This window comes from Ictidomys tridecemlineatus, chromosome 8, assembly GCF_052094955.1.
Source record: "Ictidomys tridecemlineatus isolate mIctTri1 chromosome 8, mIctTri1.hap1, whole genome shotgun sequence".
Taxonomy (NCBI): domain Eukaryota; kingdom Metazoa; phylum Chordata; class Mammalia; order Rodentia; family Sciuridae; genus Ictidomys; species Ictidomys tridecemlineatus.
In genome coordinates this window covers 57,290,050-57,310,508 of record NC_135484.1, presented here as the reverse complement: position 1 = coordinate 57,310,508, position 20,459 = coordinate 57,290,050, and positions in this window count along the sequence as shown.

Below are 20,459 nucleotides of genomic sequence, written 5' to 3'. Positions count from 1 at the left end.
GACATTAAGAACTCAAATGTGAGGTAATTTTCTGATCTTTTCATCTTAAGCCATCAAATGGGTTTCTAGAGTCAGAAGTTCATCATCATGTAGTTTCAGTTTTACACTGATCCTAGAATATAAGCCTCAAGAATGGCATAAGAATAAAGCTCTAATAACCACAGCTTTTAAATGGGATAGCTATTTAAGTTTGTTTGATTGTGAAAACTTGCAATGCCTTGGAAACAAAAGTTTCATACCACCTTAGAGGATGCCTTCGTGGAAACATGTGTTTCAATTGCTAAAACTGCCTTTCTTAGCCATCATTTTTGTCTCTGCAAATAGATGGAGAAGTTTGCTTTATAATCCCCTCTGCCACCAAAAAATAAAATACAAAAAAATCAATAACAACAATAAAACAAAACAGCCTTTACTGGGTAGTAGATATTTACCATCATCAATCCTAGAACCCTTCTCTTCCTCATCGAAGTGGAATCTATTCGTAGCACAGGGACTTAGATAAAGCAGATGCACAGAGAAATCAATGGTGTTTCTATCAGTTTTGGTAAAGATGGCTAATATTTATTAAGTAATTTGCTAAGTACTTTGTTAAGGATATCTTCAAATCTTCTTGTATCACTGGCCACTGACCAGGGCCCACTCTTCTTATTCTTTAATTAATGGTCATAACTTTTTTTTACATGAGTTTTGTATAATCCTTGTTACAGCAGAAAAGGAACATTTTCAGATTCTGACAAGCATTAGTTGATCATCTATACCAAGTGTTATGTGATAATTGTCCATATAATCTTGACCATGGCCATCTTCATTAGTCGCCTGGAAATTTCCTAGAGGAGGTGCAGGTGCAGGTCCTAGCTGAGAGTTTGGGCTTTGGGGCCAGACTGTGAAGCCTGGTTGTACTGTTCATTAGTTATGTGCCTTCAGCAAGCAACCCAACTCTTTTTTTCTGTACATTGAGAATAATAATATGGATTTGCCTCCACTTATAATGGGGTTAGGTCTCCACAAACCCACTGTAAATTGAAAATATTGTAAGTTGAAAACAAATTTAGTTAATAGTCATAGTCTGAATAATCCTGAGTAATTATATCAAGTTCAAAAAGAAAGAAAGAAAGAAAACACATTTAGTGCACCTAACCTACCAAACATGACACAAAACGTGGCATTGCAGTACACCAAAGCATATCCATGTGGGAGCGCCTGGCTAGCTGGACCTCAGCTCACTTTTGCTATCCAGCTTCACTGGGGAGGATTGTCCCACATATTGCTAGCTAGGGAAAAGATCAAAATTCAAAATTTGAAGTTTGGTTTCTACATAATTCATATTGCTTTCTCAGTGTCATAAAATTGAAAAGTCTTAATTTAGAGCATCATCAGAACAGCAGTAGTACCTACTTCACAAAGTACCTACCAGGATCAAATGATATCAGGGATTCCTAACCTCTTGTGGTATGAATCCATTTTGCAATCTGGAGAAGCCCTTGGAATCCATTTCAGAATAATATTTTAAGCACAAAAAATAAAAGCTATAAATTCATCATTCTAGCTATGAAAATATTTTAAAAAACTAATTTATGATTAGCAATAAAAGCATTGAATAACAAGGTCTGAAAGTGGTTCTGACTGATATCAACTTGAAATTTCAAGTTTCTGATGAATGTAGATATTTTGAACTATCAATGACAACTATAATGTAATATGAAAATAATATGATTTCTATTGGTCACAGTAACAAAAGTACCACCAATGTTACCGAGATTTGCTGTTTATATCTATTTTTGAAACAAATGCTAAATTTCAGTTAAAAGTTCATGAAACTAATTATACAATTTTTTTTTTTTGCATCCAAGTTCAAAGACTTTCCTCAATTGTAGTCTCAGAATTTTTGGACCTCAGATAAAGATCTTGAATTTAAGTCATACAGAGATGAGCAGTGTCTGGCTAATAGAGAGAGCTCTATGAATTACTCATTGCTCACAAATTTTTTCCTAAGAAGTGAAATGATACCATGCTATTAGGGTGAGCCACGTAAAATTGTCAATTTCTTAGGTAAAAAGAAAAACTCAACAAAAACAAGTTTCAGCAACTTCATATGGTTCAATCTAATATAATTTAAGAACTATATAAAATAACCCGAGAAGCTAATTATTCAGGATACAGTATGAATTTATTATTATTTTTTCCTAAGAAAGTACATGTTAGCTTAGTAAGTTTTTAAAAGCATAGACTATTTGAAACTACTTGTTTGACTATTCATTTCTTTTGGTTCTTTCCAGTATTTGTTGACTAAGACAAATAGACACATTTGGGGCTTATCCTGAGATTTATTATGCTTCTTAACATACAGCTTTATCTTTTTAATTATAGAACATTTGTTATGTCTGAGACTTACTCATGTCTAATGATTCATTTAGACTTAGAAAATGTCTTCCTTGTTGCCAAAAGTTTAGCTTTACTAATTTGGAGGAGGTCCATAACCTAGCTGCATTAGGTATTACATATGATATAGAAAGATACTTTAATCAGGTGACTGAATCACCCCCAAAGCAGTTTCCAGTCTAGTTTCAGAAGCAATATGCCACCCTGGGCAGCACTACTTGGTTCCTGGATTGAAAGAATGAAGGCAGGGGAAGATTTTAGATGACTTGACACAAACACAAGTTCTTATCACAAACTGTTATCATTGCAGTGTACTTTCTGGGCCCAGATGGATGTAAAATAGGAAGGTACGGAATCCTCTCTGCTGTTCATTAAGTGTTCCCAGGACCTAGCTCTGTGCTGATACTGAGTAGATGCTCAATAAATACTTATTGAATGAAAGAATGCAGAGAGAACGAGATGAAGAAATGTTAACCTAAAGGATTCTTCTTCTTGCCTCCGGCTGATAATGGAGAAGTCAGAGGGCTACAATTCTTATTAGATTTGCCTTCGACATGCCAATGCTAACTTTGCTCTCATGTCAATATTGTCCATCCCATGAAATGTAATTTAAATGGAAGGAAAATAATTAATTTTTTGAGCATTTGAAAAAAATGAGGGTGTAGATTGGTCTTTCTCTGAAAAATATGCTAATTAAATTCATATAAATAAGATTACCAAGAGAAAGTGGACTTAAGAAAAAATAGTTTTTAAGCATTATCAAGCTCTTCAGAAGCATCTTCTTTCATTCAAACTGCCAATCATATTATTAAAAATTGATAGTTTTTTTTGGTATCAGGTATTGAACTCAGGTGTGCGTAACCCTTGAGCCACATCCCCAATTCCTTTTATTTTTTATTTTGAGACCAAGTCTTGCTAAATTGCTGAGGCTGGCTTTGAACTTGTGATCCTCCTGCCTTAGTCACCCAAGCTGCTAGGATTACAGATGTGTGCCAATGTGACCAGCAAAATTTGATAGTTTTTTTAATGGAATATATTTCCACAAGAAATATTATATAAAATATAAGACAATATTTAAACTACATGACACATAGTAAGTGCTCAAAAACAATGTTAATATAATTAATTAATTTAAGTGAAAGTTAACATCACATTATTGTTTTAGTTTTTGTTCTTTAAAATTTACCACTAAACTTGATAATTTTTCATGTTTATTAACCATGTCTATTTCTTTTTCTTGCCTTTATTATTAAAATAGGGTGCTCAGACTTTTGATTTATGGAAGCTGAATCTTTTGTCTTATAAATTGACAATAGCTTCTCCTTTTACAATTTTTTTTGGCATTTTTGTGTGTACACAAGTCTATGTGCACATGTGTGTGTACATGTGTTTTTGCCAACTCAATGATGAACATATTTCTATATTTTTAAAGTTCTTCCCAGTACAACAGTATAAAATATTTACAGTTTTGCTTAGTTATTTTTATAGTTTTATTATTTTTTATGTTCACATCTTTGCTCTATTTTGAGGATAAATAATTATATAGAAACCTAGCTTTATTATTTTCTAAATGACTATTCAGGTGTCCTAAGACTTTTTCCTGTAACCCTGCTTCCCCCCGACACTGATTGGAAACCACAGCTTTATGGAAGTTACCCATAAACTTGTGATTAGTTTTGAGTTCTTTCCATTGAGCTTTCTATTGTTGCAAACCACAATTATAGTTGGTTAATCCACACTTGTTGTTTTCTTTCCCAGAATTTTCTTTGCTATTTGCACATGTTTATTTTTCAGATAAACTTTACATTTATTTTCCCCTGAACTTCTGAGTTTGATTAGAGGCTTATGAGTATTCACCCAGTGTCTGAAATATAGTAAGATTTCCACTAAATGTAAAATATAATTGTAATTTTAATAGTAATTATGCTTATTGCATCAAATATAATGATGAATGTGAAGAGGATTAACAGCATTTTGCAATGTCAAGTTTTCCTATCCAAGAGAAAATTTGGATAATTTCCAATTATTTAAACTTAAAAAAAAATTCTCAGGGGTTGAAATGTTTTCTTAGTCTATATAAAGTCTTTTCTTGCAACGTCTATCATATACCTTCTCAATCTCCTTTCTTTAATGTCTATATTATTGTGAAGAAAGTAGATGTACCCTGACTACAACTCCTTTATGTTCCTCCACCCAAACTTGTAAGACAGTCTCCATTTACATTCCTACTTTCCTTCTTCACCCCAGTTACAAATGATGTCCATGTTGCTAAATCTAATGGTCATTTCCAGGCATCATCTGGTTTGACTTAGCACAGCATTTAACAGGGTTTATTATTTCCTTTTTGCAACTCTTTCCCCTCTCTCTTACTGTTTCTTCCCAATCTCTTTGGCATCCCCCTCTCCTCTCCTTGACCTTTATATGTTCAAGTTCATCAGAAATTTTCTCTGGTTACTTCTTTTCTTTCTCTTCCCTTCATGGCCATACCACTCTTGCCCCGCCCAAACTTCAAATGTTGTCTAGATGCCAAAGACCTAAAACTTTTGTCCTTGACCCATTTCTCTCTCTCTCTCTCTCTCTCTCTCTCTCTCTCTCTCTCTCTCTCTCTCTTTTCATGTCCCAATTGGAGATACCTCTTTGCCTTCTCGAAATCTCCATTTGGAAGTCTCACTGGCATCTTAGATTTGAAACTGAATCAAACTATCACCTGCCCCACTTCATCTCTGCTTTTCCTCCCCTTCCCTCCACAACCTAGAAACATGGCTTTTCCATCCACTCCAACATCCGTGCCAAAATCAGGATATAATCTTTGATACCATCATCTCACATCAAAACCATTATCAAATCATCCAAGATGTCTTCAATCTATTAATTTACGTCTGTCTTCACCGCCCACACCCGATTGATTCTTAGGACACCATCACAGACCTGAACTTCTACAATAGCTTCATATTCTCTCTCTCTCTCTCTCTCTCTCTCTCTCTCTCTCTCTCTCTCTCTCTCTTTCTGCATATTTAGGTATCCTCCTCAACCAAGTCATTCTCCACTTAAAAGTGAAAGTAATAATTTAAAAATATAAATTTGATATTATCACTGGATTGCTTAAAGCATTTTAGTGGCTTCCATCAATCTCATAATAAAGTGACTGTAATTTACAAGGTCCAGGGTGACCTGTCATGAAACTATTTCCCCAGCACTATCTTCTGTCAGTTTCCTCACAATCGATATTTTCTGTCTGTGCTGATATACTGCTCCTTCAAAAGTGAGTATGTTCTATCTTTCACCTTTTTTATTTGACCAATTCCTAGTCCTTCTTAACCTTCACCTTCAATGTGATATCCCCGAGGAAGCCTTTCTTGATTAGTTTCCCTCATTATATGAATTAATTATACCTGATACCTGTCTTCCAACTGCATTATAGTAGTTATTATATACTTGTTTGTGTATACATTTATTTATAACCTATTTTTATTACTAAACTATATTCTTCACGATGTCAGCTACTATGTGGTTTTAAAATTCTTTTAATTTTAATAATTATATAGTTGAACGTAGCTGAAAGGAAGAGTACAGAGAGATCCTCTATGTACTTCACCCAGTTTCCCCCAATGGCACACAATCTACCAATCTTGATTCAGATTTCACTCATTTTGTGTGCATGTGCATTTAGTAATTTTTTTTCAGTACTAGGTATTGAACACAGGGCCTTGTACATTCGAGGCAGGTGGCCTATCACTGAGCTATAGGTATCTCTTTTTATAAAATTTTGTTTTGAGACAGGGTCCAATTTGCCCAGACTGGCTTCAAACTTGCAATCCTTCTATCTCAGCCTCCCAAGTAGCTGGGATGACAAATGTGTGACATCATGCCTGGTGTGTGTTTAGCTCTATGCAATTTTTATCCCATGTATATCTGTGTGACAACACAATAAATCTACAGTGACAAAACAGTTCCGTCTCAGGGACTCATGCTGCTTTTTTATAGTTAGTCATCTCCCTCCATATAATTTTCAAAATTATATATCTTTGCAACTTAAGGCAGAGCTTAATATATAGTGAGTATTTAAAGAATATTCATCAAATGAATAAAATTAATAAGTTGTCACCGGAATCCATTAAAATAATAATTTGCTATAAGCAAAGAAGATTTATCTTAGAAAATCATGGGAGGAAATCTTTTAAAATAATGTCCCATTACAATACTTTAAAATAAAAGTTAATAACAGATGAACCATAATGAAAATTTGGTAACATTTTCAAAATAAATGCTTTTTAAAGTATAAAACTATTCTTACTTAATATGGTAAAAGGACCTGCTTAAAAGAGAAGCAACTATTAATTTTATGGTAAAACATGAGTTAGTCCTTTGAAAAAGGATGTTTGCTGTCACTATTATTATTCTATCCTGTTTTAGAGTCTGGCCAATCTCATAAAATATGAAAAAGAAATAAGAAAAAAATGTATCAATATGAAGAGACTGTCATTCTCCAGAAATGACCACCAGGAACACACCTGGGATTGGTCAATTTTACTACCACATGAAAGAAGAGCTTTCTAGAAAATAAAGTAAATGCAAAACTGTAGGTGTCTTGGGAACAAGATATTAGAAAGAACTTATTATATAATTTGGGTTTGTGTTGAGTAATTCTGGGGAGGGTTTGAGGAACCCAGGGTTGTGTCTGGATGAGACACTATAATGAAGTTGGAGTGCACTGTGACTGGGGATCTGAAGGAGTCTTATCAAAAAGGATCGGAAACTCAATCCAAGCTAAGCTGTAATAGGTAAAAATATAACATCACACAGCAGCCCAAATCGGGATATATTTGGTATTTTGTGGCTTGGACACTGTTCATGTTTTGTCTGAATTCAGACATGATTACAGAATGGTCTTGGTTTTCTCTGGATTCATGATGGTCATAGAGTCGCCTTGTCTGATGTTGGTATTCTGTGAAATTGTTTATAAATAATGAGAGAACACCAAGGCCTGCCTGATAGTACCTGGCCGGCTCCTGGATGACAGGGACTGCTTTTCTTTTCTTGAGACAATTTTCTTAAGACAATTGTCATTATCTGCAAACCAAGTTACTACATACATGATGTAATTTATTTATTATTAAATATTTATTTTTTAGTTTTAGGTGAACACAATATCTTTATCTTATTTTTATGTGGTGTTGAGGATCGAACCCAGCACCTCGCGCATGCCAGGCAAGCATGCTGCCACTTGAGCCACACCCCCAGCCCCACATGATGTAATTTATAACAATAATATTTATCAAGAGTATTATTTAGTAATATTTGTATAGAGGTAAAAAGTAAGCTACATATATCTCCAGCCCACTTTTTAAATAATGAGAAAACAGATTTTTTTTATAACAGAAAACACATCTATAAATTGGGACTAAATTGAGTAAGCTGTGTCAAGGAACTTTAGATAGAAAAAAAAAAAGAAGTTTATTGTCACACATAGAAGATGAGTCAAACATCTAGATATGTTTTCAATAAAATGTTCTTCTGTTTAGACATTTCAAAATACCTCAACTGCTTTGTAAACCTGCTTCTCTACCCATGCCATTGTTGTATCAGAAAGGAAAGTGGTAAGTGCCATGTGTTCTTTCCAAAGTTTATTTCAGGATCCAGTCTACCAATGGGAAATATTGGTGAGAGACTCTTAAGTCTTTGTGAGCAAGACATTTCTAAGAATTGAATTCTAAGGTTAATCTATGAATTCAGCATCTAAAATGTGCAGCATGAGACGGGGAGTATGTTGTCTATAAATTGAGACTAAATCATTATCTTGTCAAACCACAATGTCTTAATGATAGGGAAAGTTTTTCTCCATTTTTATTTATTAAACAGGATGTAAATAAAAGGTAAGATGAGTAAAGATGATAAAAAAGAGAGAGAGAGAAAATTATTTTGCCAAATGATAACATCAGATTCTTCTCTAACACGTGAGCTTATGTTTCCCCTGTGCAGCTGTTGTGGAGGAAGGAACATGATTATGGAGGAGAATTTGCTAGGCTCTAGGACCTTGGGTGGATTAACTTCTTGGAATTTTAGTTTACTCATCTGGAAACGGAGTTCATGCCCAGTGTGTTGCACTCTAACAAATGATGAAATGAGATAATGTGTTAAATCAAGAATGGCAGAAACTGAGTCTTTAGCATACATCAAGTCCTAAAGAAGGAGGAGGAAGGGGAGGAAGAGGAGGAGGAGGATCGGGGATAAAGAACACATACAGTTTCCACTGGAGATTGGTTCATTTAGAAGAAAGAGTAATTTATGTTACCGTTCTGAACAAATACCTGATGTTAAACGTTGTGAACCCTAAGGCTAACTCTAAGTGCAATAAAACTATGACTTAGGGTGGTAAACTCATAAAGGAAGAAGGAAAGACATTCAGACAAGCACCTTTTCTGAGATACTTTCATGTCAGGCCATGCTAACTTTTCTGCTCCTCCTGGTGAAAAGATACCTTTCTACTCCAGGTCCCCAATCCGTACTTCCTACTTTGAAGTACCAACTAACATGCCTGTAGAAATCCCAGGTATTTCAATGGCACTCTGACCCCCTGGTGTCACCTCACTGGAATGCTGGGACAGAATTGTGACTCTAATATTTTCCACTTGGCTTTCATGGAAAGACCTTGATCAACCACCTCTGGAGAGTTGCCTGTCTTGATTATCTTGTGGAACTACTCAAGTCATGGATTTCCCTCAGCCTGAGAAGGTGTCAAGCCCTGCTTCTTCATAGTACCCTCCTCCTTCCCACAGTACTCTCCTCCCCACCCCAGGCTAGGCCTCACCTGGGGCTAGGGAGCTACTGGGAAAGGCAGTCTTGCCACTTTCCCTCTCTCTGGTGACTCGCACCAGCTCCTTGACTCTACTGCCTCCGCCCTGGGGTGGCCCTGTCTGGTCTGGCTTTGTGGTGCCTTCCCTTATCTCTGTGTTTCTCTAAAGCCGAACACCAAAGACATTTACAAACTTCCCTGGCAATGAACTTGTAGGCACCAAGCTCAAGTCTCCCGTGAACCTAGTCATTATTTAATCATGCTGGTGGATGTGGAAGAGCAAAACCACTTAAATATGGACCAGAATAGTCCCTGACTTCACCTCTATTTGTGAGAAATAATCACTCTTTCCAGTGACACATACAGTAAGTCAGAAGATTGCCATTTACTGTTCTTGCTTTTAGTGGATTCCTCATCATTATATATAGCATTCCATCTATCATCCAAAAATTGGATTTCATTGACATATAGGTTATAAATTCATCTTCAAAATAACTACTCATTCCCTGGCATGGGATATAATATATGGATTTATATGATTTAATTCAGCCTTAATTATAATATTTAGTCTCTCATAACTTATTTGTGTTTTCATCTACACTTTTTTTTTTTAATGTTCAAAGTCTCTGGATGCATGACTTTCTGCCTATTCTACATTTTTTGAGTCAAGACTTTAAAATTGGTGAACTATCTTTCTTTAATTCTTCTATATATAGTGCCAAATGATCTTTAGGACTTTAAATTAATTTTAGAAAGACTAATATGAAATGTAGTAGGAAAATAATATTTTTCTTGTTGTCAAAAATTATAAGATCATTACTAATTTGCCTACATAAATTTTAAGGTTCCTTAGTCCTGAAGAAGGTCTATTCTATTGATATATGATAGCTATTACTGCCAAATACTTTGTAGACATTATCTCAGTTATCTTCACATCAACCCAACAGGGTAGGTAATATTATTTTACCTATTTTTAAGATATGTGATATACCTGAGACAAAAAGTGAAACAATTTTCTTCAAATTACCCAATTAATAAGTGCAAGGCCAGAATTCAAAATTATATAATATACTCTCTTTTAACATGATGAGTCATGAACTCCCCCACCCCCCATCTTGGATGTGACAGGCAATTATTTTTCCAAGCTTCCATAAATATTAAGGTAATCAATTTAACAAATATAGCAGATATCAATTCACCTATATGCAAGATGTGTAGAATAGTACCTTCCCTATGAATTATTACAGCAATTGAATTTTTGATTCCAAATTCCATTCTACCTAATCCTTCTAGCATCCTCACCTTCATCCCTGGGTCCCAAGGATACAGGATGTACTATGGTCATCTACTATGGTCACTGAGTGCAGGGGCTTTTTGACGGCTGCTGGCCAGTCAGCATAGATAGGCTTTGTATCAATTCTGTTGGGAAGGGTTGTCACCTCCTTGGAACTGCTGTCTTGCATGCAGACCCTGGAACTCTCTCCTCTCCACGCTCTTCACCCTGTCTTTTCCACCTAGACTCTGCCAATCAACTGCTCTTCCCACTCACCAGTAGCTCCATCTATACCTAGGAATCCCACTTTTTATTTACCACATCCAACTTTCTCCCTTCACCTAAGAGTTTAGGCTTTAGTCAATGATGGTGTTCCCCTTCACACAGGTCTCTATTCTTCCCTGAGACAGTGAAGTTCAGAGCCACATGAACTTCTTGAATGGGAGAAAATGGGGGTGAGAGAAATAAGAAGAAAATATAGGTTATAATCTCAAAATAGAGTCAAACCCTACAGATATTTAGGTAATAAGAGGATTGTCTTAAAGTCTGAAGGAGGACGGGAGTGGGATGGAGGGTGCCAACATAGTAAAATAGATAGTCCCTGTCTCTAGGAGCTCACAGTTTATTAATAGTTGGGTTAAAAAGGAAAAAGATACAGTCAGCCTTCTGTGTCTGTGGGTTTCATATCTGTGGGTTCTGGTATCCATGGATGGAAATAATCACACACAAAAATATCAGTCTTGAATATACACAGATCTTTTTTTCTTCTTCTTCCCTAAACAATACAGTATAACATATATTTACATAGCATTTTCATTGCATTAAGTAAATAAATAATATTGAGATCATTTAAAGTACAAGGGAGGATATATGTAAGTTCTGTTCCAATATTATGGCTCCCCCCCCCATGGGAGTGCTAGGGATTGAACCCAGAGCCTCATGCATGTTAGGCAAGTGCTGTACCACCAAGCTACATCCCCAGCCCAATTCCATGCCATTTTATATGAGGGACTTGAGCATCTGTACATTTGGGTATCCAGAGGGGGTCCTAGACCCTGACAGTAGATACTGAGGGAAGACTTTACTAACACCTATGAAAATGTCAGAGAACAACAGTACTCAGGTGTGCACTAGAAATTCACATAGGGGATTTAGAAAGAGTTGAAACCATGGAAATATTAATGTATTTAAATAACATCTACTTTCAAATTAATTAGGTACTAGCAACGTAATTCAAAATCACTAAGCATCCCCTATATACTGAGCTCTTTTGTAAGCACCAGGAATAGGAAGAGGGAGTTTTACCCCCAAGCAAAGGGAGTGATGATGGGGAGAGGAAGAAGGTGAGACATTAGCAAATGCTTTTAAAAGGATATGATGTTGAGCCAAGTATTAAAGAAATAGTAGCATCTTACAGTGGAATTATAATTGGAGAAAACACAGTGTGTAACAATGTGCAACAACAGTGATAGAATGGATTTAGTCCTGGGTTCCTCCTTTCCCACCAAGTTTGAAAGTGAGTCTTATTAGAAAAACTGAACAGCATCAGTGGAGGGAAGGGATTTTTTTCTTTTTTTTCCATGAGGTCACCTTGGCTACGGAGTTCTTCCTAAGACATAAGGAATTGAAAGGAGTTAGTTCAGATTCCATTGAGATGAGTCTTAAAACAAAAACTGTAGCTTGCAAAATGATGTGCGCTAAGGCAGACAAATGACTTAAGGTCAAAATGATATAATTCCTGTTTGTTCAGATTGGTGTATTCCAAGAGGACCAAGGTCAGGTAGAAGAAAATAGCAACTCTGCAAAGACTCGTGTTCTAAGCATAAGACCGCTGACTATCCCAGCAGCTTGACTCATTGACAAAATTGAAAAACCCAGGCCAGGATCATCTTGCAACAAATTCCAGCCCCTAGACTCTACAAGTATTCTAAGCTCTTCCTTTTTTGATCTATAGTTTCTTTTTTTTTGCCATTCCCCTTAGGGCAGCAAGCTAAATTGGTCTTTTTCTTCCCACCTTCTTTTTTTGCAACAGGTGTGTTCCTGATGTTCTCTGGACTGTGGGTTCTAATCAACAAGGTACTATCAAGATTTGTCTGAGACCCTCACTAGTGTGGACCAGGATTTATATTGATATCCTCACCTGAGAGGCCTTGTGTCTCTACTTCCCCCAGGGTCACTTACAAGCTAATTCTCACCACCAATAAGAACACCAAGTATTTTATTGAACAATTTAGCATTGATTTTATTTTGTCTTTTTTTTAAATATATGCCACATTTTTTTAAATTTATTTTTTATTGGTTGTTCACAACATTACAAAGCTCTTGACATATCATATTACATACATTAGATTGAAGTGGGTTATGAACTCCCAATTTTACCCCAAATGCAGATTGCAGAATCACGTCGGTTACACATCCACAATTTTACATAATGCCCTATTAGTAATTGTTGTATTCTGCTACCTTTCCTATCCTCTACTATCCCCCCTCCCCTCCCCTCACATCTTCTCTCTCTATCCCATCTACTGTAATTCATTTTTATTTTGTTTTATGGATAAAATCTCCTGGGACTTTTTGGTTACTTGATCATACTTATGCTCATTCTCTTGTATCTCTGCCCAAGTATCGATGTGCTTTTTCTCTGCCTGTCTTATTCTCTGTGTATTGACCTCTACAAACAAGGGGGCTTTGTATCCTTTGGGGGAGGATGAATATTTGTTGAATCATTTGGTTTGCTAGAGTCTGCTAGTAGAATATCCTATTCTGGAATCCACATATTTGTTGGCTGCAACATGAACAAACACCAAGACAAGAATCATTGTTGAAGTTCGAAACATTTTCCATATGTCCCCGAACTTAGTCTTTCACTCTCTTGCTGGCCTTCTCTGAGGGAGGAGTTGCCATGTTCTAAGTTGCCCTATGGAAAAGCCTCCTTGGCAGGGAAATGCTCCCGCCAGTCAACCATTGGCAAGTTTCTAAGGCCCTAAGTGCAACAGCTCACAAGGAGTGGAATGCTGCTGCTGAGGAAGCTCAGAAGGGCAGCCTCTCCCAGTCTCCCTCCAGACCTTGATTACAGCCTTGTGGGAGAGCCTGGGCCAAAGGTACCCAGCTAAGTCTTGCCAGGTTCCTGACCCACAGAAACTTTGAGATAAAAAACCTCTGTTGTTTTAACTTGGTAAGTTTTTGGAGTGATTTGTTGTACAGTCATTTCATCTGTTACAGATAAAATGTCTGTGTAAAAGATAAAATTAGATTAAGCATTTCTGATTTGTTTTTATGATAGCAAAATAATATATGATAATATAAGGAATAAGATTAGCACGTAGGCTTTCTCTTCTATTGAGGTTTTATACATAATCATATAAATGAAGAGATTCAATCAGAAGGATATATTATGAATAATGAGGACACTGACATATCATCAATTTAACCCAGAGAGGGTATTATAAAATGTCACCAGTTCACAAGGACATTTAAATCTCTATTCAAGAGCATTTTTTTCTCTTCACCATTCTGCTGACAATCACATTAGTCTAGGTGCATTGGCATGAGTATATCTGTTTTTAACTTGAATCATATTTATAGTAAATCATTTTATTTGAACATTACTAAATTTCTTGTTCAATTTACTTATTGTTTCTTTATCCCATTGTATCCTATTTTAATTACTAAGGGAGCTACTGAAATAACTGAAAAAAGAAAAAAAATAACTTTGAGACAATTAAAATTTGGAGGATTCCAACTAAATCTAACTCCCTGCATATTTCCAAATCGAATTTTTTATTAACTTTCAACTTACACAGCAAAGAAACAAGTGTTTTGATTACCTTATGGCCATTTAGAAAAACCATTACCTTATGGCCATTTAGTTAGACTTGGTAGTGCACACCTGAAATCCCACCAACTCAGGAAGCTGAGGCAGGAGGATTGCAAGTTCAAGGCAAGCCTCTGCAATTTAGTAGGGCCCTAAGCAACTTAGCAAAAATCTGTCTCAAAATTTAAAAAGTTAAAAGGAATGGGGCATGGCTTGGAGGTTATGTGTCCCTGGGTTTAATATCTGGTAGAAGAAGAAGAAAAAGAAGGAGGAGGAAGAGGAGGAGGAGGAGGTGGAGGAGGAGGAGGAGGAGGAGAAGTAATAGTTTAAGTGTAATAGGTGTCATTAAGAGTTCTATTATTGGAGCTAAAATCTGGCAAAGACAGAATCAAAAAGTGCTATTTTCAAAAAAACAAAGAGATGTGTTATTAAGATTACTTCTCAAAGAGGCACAGAGCTAAGTTTCCAAGAAAGTCATTCAAATATTTAGGAAACAGCTATGTTATTTAAATTCTTCAGTAGCCAGGTGCAATGGTGCACACCTGTAATCCCAGCAATTTGGGAGGCTGAGGTAAGAGAACTGCAAGCTCAAGTCCAGCTTGTATGACTTAGTGAGATCCTGTCTCAAATAAAAAGTAAAAATGAGTAAAGATATAGCTCATAAGGTAGAGCATCACTGGGTTGAATTCCCAGTATCAATCAATCAATCAATATTAAAAAAAAATCCTCTTTGGAGCACAGAAAAAGGAAGCAAATGCTTCCTCTATATATTTATAAAGCTGCAATAACTTTGAAAGCAAAGTGGACAGAATGGATGAAGAGCTCATTGACAGCATACTTGAGGGGTTCCAGAGAGTAGAGTAAGAGAAAGTCACAGAGCAGCAGAAGGAAGAAAGATTTCCAGAACTTTTTTACTTGAGGATCTACAAACTCTGACCAACTGTATGCTCCAGAGGAAGATTTTGTGCTTGCTGAAGATAGTCATTAGCAACCAAACCAGTCCTGGTGCTCCTGAAAATTAGATGCATACAGTTGCCATGTGAGAGCCACATGTGTTTTTTTTCATCAAATACTAAATTTTGACAGCAGTGATAGACTCTGAGGTTCTAGTTCATTATTACAGAACAAAATTAAGTGGAAAGATTTCCCTTACAGCCATATTTTCTTATTTCATAGCTACTTCCTTGACCTGGGACCACCAATGGACAGCTGATGATTTCCGTGGAAATTCTACAGAAGCCAGCTAAATGACAAAAGTAGTTGCATGAAGCTTTCTCTACCGTTCAGGGTGCGCCTTAGTAGTAAGGTTCTTGCCTGGCTTGTGCAGGTCTTAGGTTTGGTCCCTGTAACACAAAATCAATCAATCAAGTTTTCCTGTATGATGAAGTTATTTTTATTTACAGGATAATCATCTTCACCTGTGTTTTTACATTTTCTAGGATACCAGAACTAAACTAAAGCAGTAAAAATACACAGAACTGAACACGGGAGCACATGAGTCATCATTTTCAAAGGATTGCTAGGTACTGGGAAGCAGATTCTAAGGAGCTGATACTGCATTAATAGAAAGCTATTTCTGGATCTGTTTGTTATTTAATATGTAATCTTCAGTCTCCAACTGACTTTAAGCATTCATAAGAAGTGAGGCATATCAGATACCAAATTCTATCATACACTTAAAATTCAGCTGTGTTCTTTCCTTCATTCTCTTTCTTCTTGCCCCTAACACCCTACAGCAAGGAGCCAAGGTTTCTAGACACCACGGGATGAGTCAAGGTACCGCGGCCCAGACAAGCTAAGCACTGCTGTGTCACTACATAGACACAAAGACATTCAAAAAACCACAGGCCTCTGGTTTCGCTGCCCCTGCCTTAATCAAATCGATGCAGAGCATGTATGGAGAGGTCACCCAGGACACAAACACACGATCTAAAACACCTTCACGCAGTTGGCCGGCAGGAATGCCCATGGAGCTGATTCACGGCCCAGGAGGAAGACTACCTGGACAGTCAATCAAAGTCTGACCAGGGAAAAGCCACTTGGCTCTTCCAGGAAGCGGTCTCATTATGTTACCGTAATCCTCCGGCTTGCATTTTTCAGCCACCTCAACACGAACTCACAGACTTCAACGATTATGTAATTACGGAAAACTTCACAACAAACATGAAGAGTCCTTCTGGAGGCCACATTGAAGACTGGGATGTGCATTAGAGCGTGGGAGGGAAGCACACGGCTCACAAAGGGGAGAGCAAAGAGATTTATTGAACTTAAAAGGCCACATTTTAAAAGGGGGCCTCTACCAGACCTCCCTTTTCGTGTGCACATTTTTTGCACCTGCAACTGTTTGTGGGCTCGAAAGCAATAGCCCTTCCCCCTCCTCCCAAGAGACCATGCTTTAATGCCTTGGCCCCAAATGTGTCATTTCCCTGCCAGGGGGGAGAAATCAAAAGAAACCAAGTTTTTAGAACTTTGCTGTAAAGAAAATAATAGTTCTGAAAAGGATTAGAGCCACATTTTCAGGTTAGACACAGTTGTTAGAGAAATGTCAGAAGGGAAAACATTCCTCTTCACTTTCTTTCCTAACTTGAAGTTCTTCATTTCACTGGGTTCTGGGTGACATCTGTAGCATCCATTTTCCGTGTGGGCTGCAGCAGGCTCCTGACTCTACATTTAGACCACAGTGTTCAAAGTCGAGACTCCAAATGGACCTTCCCGATTCTTCACAGAGAAGATGCCATGTAAATTATTTCCATTAAAACAAACTTTTGATACCATAAGCGAACTGTGGAATTTGGATAATGATGCTCATGAATGAAGTGTTGACAAAGGTCCTGCTTTAGATGGTGTTTGTGGGCAGGGCTTGGGGTGAGAGCTGGGATCAAAACTTGATTTTGGCCATGGATCCACTTCCTCCCTCCCCCTCCACCCACCTCATATATTGAGATGAAAGTTAGAGCAGAAAGCCTCTTTTAAACCATTATGAACTGTTCTATTCAAAGCAGCATCTGTGAATTTTTATAAGACTGGCCAAGATTTGCCCAATTATTTCTCCATCCTATCCAGGGAGTAGAAAGTTTCAAATCAAGGGTCATAATTGAAGCAAAAATGTTATGTGCATATGAGGTAGAATGCATTACTGAATAGACGGAAAATACAATAAAGTCCCTTGGTGTATATAACAAAAGGATGAACTGGGTTGCGCGGATTACAGGAGCAGATGCAGATCAAATAAACTAAGCTCTTTGGTTCAACTTGGAAGACACTGAGGATTTCCCAATGGTACAAATTTTGAATGTTAAGGATACAGGAATTCTCATATGTCTTGTGAAACATCAGTGAGTCCTATGGTCAGAGAGCTGGAGGTTACCAAAATGTATGCTTATTAAGAGATGAAGGGAAATAAATTATTGTCTCTGCTGGAGACAGTGATCTTTCTAGTTCAATCCCTCAGTTCAATCTAGTTTTGAAATATGTAGACCTAGGATTCCTGGTTCCTATAGCACAAAGCCCAGAATGTTCTTGGCTTCACTTGCTTCATAGGGAAAATGAGGCAGGAAAGTTGAGGGGTTTGTTTCTCCTGCCTACTGAGTTATGCTTATGCAGAGAGATTCAGTACTGGTATGAGATGGGAGTGTGGAGTAATTAGAGGGGAGACACAGAAAATCTAGGATATCAAGCATGAAAGTTATGGGATTAAAGAAAACTGGAGAAAGAGGAAAGATGAGAGGATGAAAACTCAAGAGGAAAGCATGAAATGGTAATTGACATTGGAAACTCATTTGGAAGAGCAAGGTTCTACTTACAAATTTGCTGCCCCTACCTCAATGGGGCCAAAGGGGACAGTCAGGGAGCCTTGAACATGCCAAGAGGGAACTTTTAGAGCCAAAGAAAGCAAGGATGGGAATCTGGAGGGAGGGTTTGTCTCCACACAAGTGGGTTTCCCAAGAAAGTTTATTTTAAGCCTCTGCTTTTGGAAAAAAATAATTCTTATTATGTTGGGCTTATCTCCACAGGAGGGAAAGGATCAGGAGAAAATTCAGAGCCAAGGGCAGAAATGGATCTGCTGAGATGATTAACCTGGCAGGCAGCTTTTGGAGGTCCTGATACCCTCAGGAACCAGAATGGATATTCAGAGGTCTCCCAGTTCCACTGTCATCGAGGCTCCAGATCCACAAGAGTCAGGTGCAATGTGGTGGCATTTAATCTGGTAGAAGAATCCTAATACACCCTTTTACTCTGTGAAGGCTGTTCTGTGGATGCATTCTCCACCCAACCTCACCTCGACTTGTCCAAATAATACAGAATGGGAAAAAGAGCAATGGGAGGAAAACTGGGTGAGTCAAAAAGAGTTTAATTACAGTTTCATTTGCAGGAGGAAAAGAATAGACTCTCTCTCTCTCTCTCTCTCTCTCTCTCTCTCTCTCTCTCTCTCTCTCTCTCTCTCTCTTTTCATTCCTTGAGTTTCTCATCACTTGGACTTGTCTACTTCAGCATTTTGGTGGTTTAAAGCCCCCTTCCAGCGGGCAGTGGGAGCTGCTCCCTAAGCTTCTGGTGCTGTCACTGCATGCTGAGGTATGGAGGAGGGTTCCCTGGCTGGTGCTGGGAAGCTGGGAGGATAATAGCACCCCAGGAACCCCAGCAGCAAGTTCTCCAAGGGTGGCTCCTTTTCCAAGTTCAGGAAATTGAAAAATAAACCCCAATCCTGACTATTTCATGTTGCAAGCAACAAATAAAGTCTACCTAGGGCTTAACCTGTGCTCACCTTCACTACCTAGCAGGAAAAGGAGCAACATAAAAAAAGAGATTCAGATACCGGGAGGCAGGAAGAAGGGATCTCTTCTTCCATTATTGCATATGACTTTGACATGTATTTGAATTCTACCTCTTCTGTCCTTGGGTCATTTCTTTCTCCTAGTACTGCAGGGCGATGGGGTTTTAAGGATTCAAGTTTCTTTTGGAGATCTCATGAGGCTCTCCTCCAGCAGGAAGGCAAATTCCTCAGCAATTGCTGAGTGGCTCCTCGAGACCCCTGCCCTTGGGCGTTCCTCCTGAGGAATGGCCTGATTTACAGATATCTCCTCATAACCCAGAGGCAATTAGCAGCTCTCTTCTTGCCCCACCTTCTAGATTATCTGTGTGGAATTGGGAAATTCCACTAGCCACTTCCTGAAAACAAACTTTCTACTCTCTAGGTCTGTAGATGACAGCTCAAGTGTGCCCAGATAACTCAGCTCTAACGTGCACAGTGGCCAGGCACCTCATTCTCTGTGACGGCACAGTCCCTCTCTCCTTCCCTGTCCCAACCTAGTCCCTGTCTATATCATGCAGTTTTCAGCATTTCCCCTGATTTACCAGTAAAGGCTATTTCTCCTTTGTGGGGAAAAGTCAAATTGATAATCCCTCCAATATTGCCAGGAATTACCTGCAGAACAAAAAAGTGAATCATTATGGATTAGCAGTTCAGGTTTTATAAGTCTGTCTACAGTATTTATTAAGTGACCAGTGTGTGCAGGGAGGGCCCAGCAGGAGATATTTTGGGGAGATTATAAAACAACAACACCACCAACCAACAGATTAGGGACCCACTGGAAGATTCTGAACACTCAAGTGTAGAAAATTTCCACAGGTTTCAGAAATTAGTCATCCAATACAACATCTATATGATAAGAGAAATCTTCTTTGCAACATCTTGCTTCCATATTTAAAAATGTCACATTAATACATTACTCACTAAGTCTATTTATATTCTAGAATATAATAGTCCAATGAATGGTTCTTTTGATTTACTTACACACATATCAACATAAAAAGAAAAAAAGCATGTATACACAGTAAGACCTTAGTATCATTTATTATTATTATTTTTTTACCAAAACTGAGTTTTAAAAAACATAGTATACTAAATATATGTATTTTTAAAATATAAAGCTTCTATGCCACACTAGTAGAAATAATTGCATTTGAGTGGTCACAGATTTTATTAGTTTGTCATCTTGATGTTTTTGAATCAGGAAAAATGTCGATGAATTAAATCTAAAGATAATGTAAAGGAGCAATCTAATACTCCTTTGTGCTCAGGGCAAAACTATAGGCAGATCCAAGAGGAGGATTTGCAGATCATAGTTCAGACACATAAGGTAAAAGAAAATAATTCCTGTAGGTTTTTAAGGTGGAATGGAATATTGAAACCCAAGAATGTT